Source organism: Tachypleus tridentatus, unplaced genomic scaffold (assembly GCF_004210375.1).
Source record: "Tachypleus tridentatus isolate NWPU-2018 unplaced genomic scaffold, ASM421037v1 Hic_cluster_2, whole genome shotgun sequence".
Classification (NCBI taxonomy): Eukaryota; Metazoa; Arthropoda; class Merostomata; order Xiphosura; family Limulidae; genus Tachypleus; species Tachypleus tridentatus.
This window is the reverse complement of record NW_027467782.1, coordinates 25,744,369-25,752,369: the sequence shown is the minus strand read 5'-3', so window position 1 is coordinate 25,752,369 and position 8,001 is coordinate 25,744,369.

Here is an 8,001-nt window from a genome sequence, read left to right as displayed (position 1 = left end):
TGTTCTACCAAGATCTTTTAAATTTTTGTTATTCACATCGATTTTATACTCTGTCTTTTTTAAACTACATGTAATGCATTTACACTGAATTATTTTAGAAAAGTGTTTTATCACCCTTTACAATTGTACCTTTGAAGACATTTTAACAAAAAACCTATTTTTCAAGAATAAGGCATTTTTTAAGTTTAATAATTTTAAGAAAGAATTTATACAAAAGATACATCGCTTGTTAATTTTGTTTGATAGAGTTATTTAGTTACATTTTTTGTAAAACCAATACCAAAACACTTTTAGTGTCACATAAAACTTATAATCTGATAATCAACTACAACATTGCAAAATCATCATCAACAGATAGATCTAGACTTGTATAAAAACAAGACAAATTGTGGGAACAACTGGACAAAGTCAGATGTTTGTTTTGATGTTTATTATAAATTGATAACTGCTGTTCTTACCCTGTAATAAAGTTTACTCTTTTCTTTACTGTTGATAATTTAGCTAAATATTCTGGCCTTGGATGTTCCTGGTGATATAAAAAAAACACACATTATGATCAAGAGTTCAGGTAAACATCATATCAGTGTGTTAAGAAATTTACATTTTAAACATGTATTTTTGAGAAACTTTCAAAAGAATACCTTCAGGGAACATTCAAACATTATTTTTATAAGACAAAGTTTGAAAAGATGTTCAAAGGGAAATACTAGAGAGTAGCTGTAAATATCATACTGGAAACAAACAAACTTGTCCTGAGCACCCACTCAAGGCAGGAAAACAAGGTCATTAACCCTTTCACATCAAGAAGGTCAAGCTGCATATGTCACAACCTTTACAGAGTTAAATTCAAAATTTAATTAAACTAGTTTATTTGATATACAAGTAAACTTTGCATCACAATGTAATTACTGAATCAAATTTTAATAGTATTTAAGTTCTTAGATTCTTCCTTTTTCTATAATTTACTTATTACCTCTACAAGAATTGAATAATTTTATGTAAATTAGTTATTATCAAGTAGTTATTTTACGGCTTTCTATCTTATTCGTTCATGATGTCATACACTAGGAAATTAGAGTCATCATTTAGCACGCACACAGCTTCTCTTTACTAGCCGCCAATAGTTCTCTATGATGTTGTATATCCATAGACTTACCACTATATCAGCAAGGGCATTTAGTGGTAGTGCCAAGAAAGAACAAAAAAAGATGCTGGTAAACAGTATTTTTATGTTTTTCATGAATATTCTTTATTTATCATACAATTAAACACAATAAGCGAATACTGTCAAAAAATACAGAATAAAAATAAATACAGCAAAAAAACACAACTTGCGTCTTTACAAAGTTGATAAAATAAAAAAAAAACACAAAAAAACAGCCTGAAATATATGTGAATGTAATACTACTTCCGCCTATCACATCGGCAAAATTTCTAGGTCTAACCTATGACTCTCAAAATTAACATAGATCAACCATGTAAATGAAATTAAATTCTTACGAAGAACCAACTATGCTTTGAGTCTAACTGGCAAGAATAGTAGAGCATCAACAGACATACAAAAAATTTACAAAACACACATTAGACCAATAAATGACTATGCAGCTCCAGCATGGATAACTGTAAGTGAGAAAACAATTAAAACGAAGCTACAAACAATCAAAACACACTCTTCACAACAGCAGTATGCTCAGAGCAACATCATCCAAATTTACATATTCAAACATACCAACCATACCAGATAGACTCCTATGTAGCACAATAAAGTATTTTGATAAAATTGGATGAAAATGAATTATTAAACTAACAAGAGTGGTACTTCATACATGATGAAGATAGACCCAAACACTTCTACCAGATCAACATACATTTCAAACACAAAAAATAAATAAATGAAAAAAAAGATAAAATAATAATATATATTTAGAAAAAAGGCCACCATCAAACTAGACTTCCTACTGATAGCAAAATAGTATTTATATATGTATACCAGTACGTAAACATTGATCTTAAAAGAACTGGAGTAAATTCAGTCCACTTGAACCTAAAAGCAGAGTAACACCAACCAACACTGCATGATCATACAAGTAAAGAAAGGCGGAAGAGGTCAAAGAGCACCTGACCTCCAGAGTACATATGATACCCAAAACCCAAGAGAGAAAAACAATACGCAGTGCTGTATTTATTCTCGAATTTTGCCTTTTCATTGACACGTTTAACATTAACTTCCGACAGATGAAGATATCTTCAAAGATCAAAATTAAAGATTTATTTGAATTTTGCACAAAGCTACATGAGGGCTATCTGCGCCAGCCGTCCATAATTTAGCAGTGTAAGACTAGAGGGAAGACAATTAGTCATTGCCGCCCACCGCCAACTTTTGGGCTACTGTTTTACCAACGAATAGTGGGATTTTACCGTAACGTTATAACGCCCCCCACGGTTGAAAGGGCGAGCATGTTTGGTGCAACGGGGTTCGAACCGCGACCATCAGATTACAAGTCGAACGCCTTAACCCACCCAGCCATGTCGGGCCCAAAGTGAAAGAAATACCAGTAACAGATATTAACCACTTAATAAAATGTTGTTCAAGGCGTCGAGTTCAATACCTTCACTTTAACTTTTGTTTGTGTGGGCATTGCGGTTATTACAGCACTTAGTTCTATAAAATAAATGCTTGTAAAATGATTTCATCCCACAATAACTTAATGTCTGCTTGTAACTAAAATTTAAACGTTTCATGTAACGAAGGTAATAAAATTTTCCCTAATTACCGTATTGCTAAGAAGTTAATTCATTATTAATATTATTATTATTGTAAGCACGTGTTTTTATAATGCTTAGAAGTAACAAAAATATTAGACAAATAATGTATTATAAAAGTTACCGATTAAACGCCGAAAGCTGACAAACTACAGAAACTAGAATAGAAAATTTGTGGTAACACCACAAAACCACAATTCAATTTTGAAACAGCTTTGATTTGAATTCTTATACAAATTTAAAAGGAAGTTGAAAAAATCTAAGGATTACGTGTGTGTTTTCTTATTGCAAAGCCACATCAAGCTATCTGCTGAGCTCACCGAGGGCTAAAGATTACACTTATTACAAAAATATTTGTCTCGATAATCACAATTATTGTTGTGAAAATTCTTTGAACAGCCTGTCTGGCAGGTATATTACATGACTTAAGAGCAAACAAAACAAAAAATGGACTTTGTCAGAAATTATAATTTATATATTTTAGGCAAACGTCCTTGGTCTGATACAAGTATGTCATTCAGAGTCCTATATACAATGGTCGTTTAGTTTAACAGTAAAGGATTGGCTTGAATTATAGTGAATAAAATCATTAAATGCGTAATCTTCGCTTACTATTAAAGTGTTATTGTTGTGAAAGTTACAAAACATCAAAGATAAGGACATTACATGATTTATGCCTCTCGAGGATTTTGTCATGAAACAAAAGAATTGTGGTGAAATGAGTGATTAATCTCTAAAGCCATCCAAGTGTTGTGTGGTTGCTCGTGGTAGGGTAAATGGGACTCAGGTTGTACCTATAGAAATATTGAATGCAAGCTAACGAGGCTATAACTTCATTAAACAAGTCACTGGTGAGGTTTCATTTGAATATTGTGTTCAGTTTTATTTTGAATTTCGGACAAAGCTAAACGAGGGATATCTTACCGTCCCTAATTTAGCAGTGTAAGACAAAAGGAAGGCACTACCTTATATATTTATATCTTATTACACATTTACAACATAGAATTAGGTAGCTAGTCAACATTACTCACCGTCAACTCTTTTACCAACGAATAGTGGGATTAAGCGCTACTTATGAAGTTCTCACGGCTGAAAGAGCAAGCATATTGGTGTGACCGAGATTCAAATCCGCGACCCTCCAATTACGTGCCTATTGTTTTAGTCTTACGTTTCTATTTTGGGAAGATATTAAATTGCTGAAAAGGGTTCAGAGAAGGGTTACTTCGGTACCTAGGATAGAGGGGCTTGTCGTATGAGGAGAGGCTGAAATCAAAAAACGTTTGATTGGTCTCTTGGATGTTGTAGTGGCAGTAAATATAAGTGAGTCAAAAGAAAGCTTCATTAGTATATGAATGATAAAGATTGGTTTTAAATTTTTTATTTATAGCATTTATAGGGATGGACAGCCACGGTGGACTAACAGGTTACATGTTTTCCAAAAACATTGTGTTAATAGCCGTGTCGTTTTATGTATCAAATCACAATAATGTAAGAAAAGTAAGAAATTGTTCAAAAAAGAAATATTATAATCATGTTACTAAAAAATTATTAATCGATCAATATATAATTAAAAAATCAAACAGTAAGTTGATTTAGGCTGACTGTATTAGTTATACTCATACTGACCAAAATGCATGCTTGTCCTTCTTGTGGAACTATAACGTCGTTACATTACCATGGCGCCTGAGAAACGAGCCTCTGGTGATACTTTCTGGAACAACGACGCCACACTGAGCTATGAACGCTCCATATGGTGACAAATTTTGAAATATGTATTCTCATCTTTAATGGCAACATTCCTTTCCCACCTGACACCATATGTAGCGCCATCTAAAGGCCTGTTGCATGAGACCTGGGATAACTATTTACACCTGTTGATTTTTTTTGTAACTGATATACAAGTTGCATGTTGTATAGTAAAAACTTAAAGAAATTTGTGCTATAATTTGGGTGCAAAATTTATGCTTACAATATTCTCTATGACCAACTTTTTTAGGATAATGACGAAATTTACATATCTATAAAAAATCTCTTTCTTATAATCTCTTCAGTCTTTATTTTTTTGTTTATTTCCAACAGTGGCTTTTATTTAAAGTACTGTCAGCTTATTAGTGTGTTGAAAAATTTTATCCAGTACAAATCCTATCCTTATGGTTACGCGCATACGTTTGCTAATGAATGAAACTTAAATATTCAGGTCTCTAAAATAACACAGGGTCTGACAATTCCAAGAGGCGTTCAGTCGTTTATCAGGCATAACATCCAAGCCGATAAAGCAGTTCGTTTTCGTCCTATTATCTTTAATATCAGAAAGAATAGAAATAGAATTCAATATGAGGAGAACATAAAGGTGGAACATAAACGTGTCAGAGAGGAAAGGGTATAGCGGTACAACGATATAAAAGTATTCTAGTGACACTTGAATCAGGTATCTAAAGACAATTAGTGTTTATTATGACAGTGTATTGTTTATTCTGATGATAAAAAAAGAGAATTGTTTCTGTTTCAAATCACCAACAGATAGCGGGTCAACAATGATCGACGTACTTTTATATTTATTTTCAATTGTATTTACGATGGAAAATGGTGATGGTGAAGCAACTTTGTTTTTATTACTAAGTCGTTTACTCTATGTGTTTCTGCTTAACATTAATTCCATCAACCTTAAACTTTGTTCACTAACTTCACATCCCAGTGAATAAACTCAATGTTTCATTATCTCATCCGGGCTACGAACTATACAGATAATACAGTATTATGTCATATATCACCCAGAAGACACTAAAATGACGTCATACAATGGATGCTTTACACTGCAATTGTAACTGTTGTGAAGAAGTAAAACATGTGACTGCATTAATCACAAAAAAGAATAGCATTCTGTAGACTAGAACACGATGTGGTATGTGAAGAGCAAATAAAATATTTGTTACTCCTAAACTTGGATTTATTTACTCTTGAAACAGAAAAATTTGAAGTCTTCTTTTCAGTATTTAAAAATAGGTTTATTTTCAAAGTTCGCGCAAAGCTACACGAGGGCTATCTGCGCCAATTGTCCCTAATTTACCAGTGTAAGACAGGGTAGACAGCACCCATCGCCAACTCTTGACTACTATTTCACCAACGAATTGTGGGATTGACCTCACATTATAACGACCCACTGACTGAAATGGCGAGCATGTTTGATGCGACGGGGATTCGAACCAGGATACTCACATTTAGAGTCGAGCGTCCTAAACCACCTGGTCTATTCTTTAGGTCCAGTATCTTTTACACGTTAATATATTTTAAATCTAGGAGGTTTTATTTAAATTTATTTCAACACTTTCCTTACATTGTTTCAACTCTAATAGTAAAACGATACTTTTGTTAACATCACATTAAATATTAATATGAATAATTTAAAAATACTGGATTTTTTAGAATAATACAAAATATTTCTAATTGCACATACCTAAAAATGCACGTCTGCCTTGTGTTTTGGTGTAATAGGACCTAAGCTTTTATTTAATAAATACGGCCTATATTCGTTAGATAAGTTAACTTTTGTCTGTTTTTTGCTTGTTTATTAAGGACAAAGTTTACCGTCTGTACATATCAACAGGTAAACTTATGTTATTTTACTCATCTTACGTTAGACCTTTTCAAAAAGTTTTAATACATCGCAAAATGTATACGAAATTATATTTACACTCGCCTTTTGCCTGCATCAAGTTATATGCGTGCGCGCATATTTAAAGAGTACGATTTAAAACACGCATTTTCAAGACACAAAATTAATTGTTACAATAATAAACAGAATCTTTGTTGTCCTGTTGATAATACAACTTGGAGAGCTATGTACAATAGTATAGAAAATACTGCTGGTAAAACTATAAGGTATTTAAACTCTGATATATTTGAAAAAAATCGGTAAAAACATAATCAGGAACACAATATTTTAAATGTTACATTTCAGGTATATTTTGAAGTACAATAATTATAAAATACAGTGGAGCGCTATTTAGCCGCGGACCAGTAAACCGCGAAATCGCTTGCCGCTGTAGCAAGTCTTGTGAGCGATGTGAGCGAGGATTATCGCGACTCACCGCTAATTTAAGAACATGTAAAAACGCGGCTTACGAATTTAATCCTGGATTTATAACTTCAAGGGATATTTAAAAAAGGATTTTTAATTTGGGAAATAAATAAAATATTACAATAGAAATCGACCGTTAATCTACCTTATCCGCTCTCATGTCAGCTTTTATGGAGGCCGCCATTGTTACCGAATTACACCTTCCATACATTAAAGTTAATCCGCGGTAAATCCATGAAAAAGCACATTACTAAAGTATTATTTTTAATTTATAATCCGATATAATGATCACGCAACGCTCTGGATGAAGTTCTCTATGGAGCTGTTGGCGACTTCGGCTTTCAGTCACAAAGGTTTAAGCTGCGGTTAAGCATGTCGACCCCCCAAATACCGCGGCATAACGGCGCTCCACTGTACTACATACATACTGAAACTTATATGTTTTATAGGTCTTTGTTTTCCAAAACAAGTGCAACATAAATATGTTACTTCCACAAGTGAGACATCAAAGTTGACAACCTCCAAAATTCCCCAAATAAAGAAGAACAGCTACAAAACGAACTTGCAAAATAAATACAAAGAATACAATAGTAACTGGATGTGAGAGACGTGAAGTACGACTGCAACATCCTCACAAATTTACATTATGTTTACGTAATTCATTAAATGTCAATATTGTCTCAAAGACTACAAGAATGTTAAAAAAGAAAAAATAAACCATACGTGTCAATTAGATAATCCGTTGTGACTGAATATTGTCTCCAAAGATAAATTATCACAGCAGAGCAATAGTTTTAATTCTGTGAGAATTTTGTGGGTAGAAGTAAACGTGGCCTACATCCTTGTTCTAAGTATGATATGGATTTACATTCAAACATAACTTATTCCAATTATAAAACACAAATTCATGGAAAAGAATTTTTTTTCAAAATCTTTCATTAATTTATTTACAGGCGCATATAAGAATAATGTTAACACAATCAACTTGGTTACAAATTTTCATCAGTGTAAGTGTCCCTTACTGAAAATATAATTTAATAGCATATCACATAAAACAAATTCTAGCTCTTGTATAAAATTTGTAATATTGTTCGCTTTCTTCTAGTGTCTTTTGGTGACTGGTTTTCAACTAGACATTCTAAAGCTTCCAAAATCTGCTT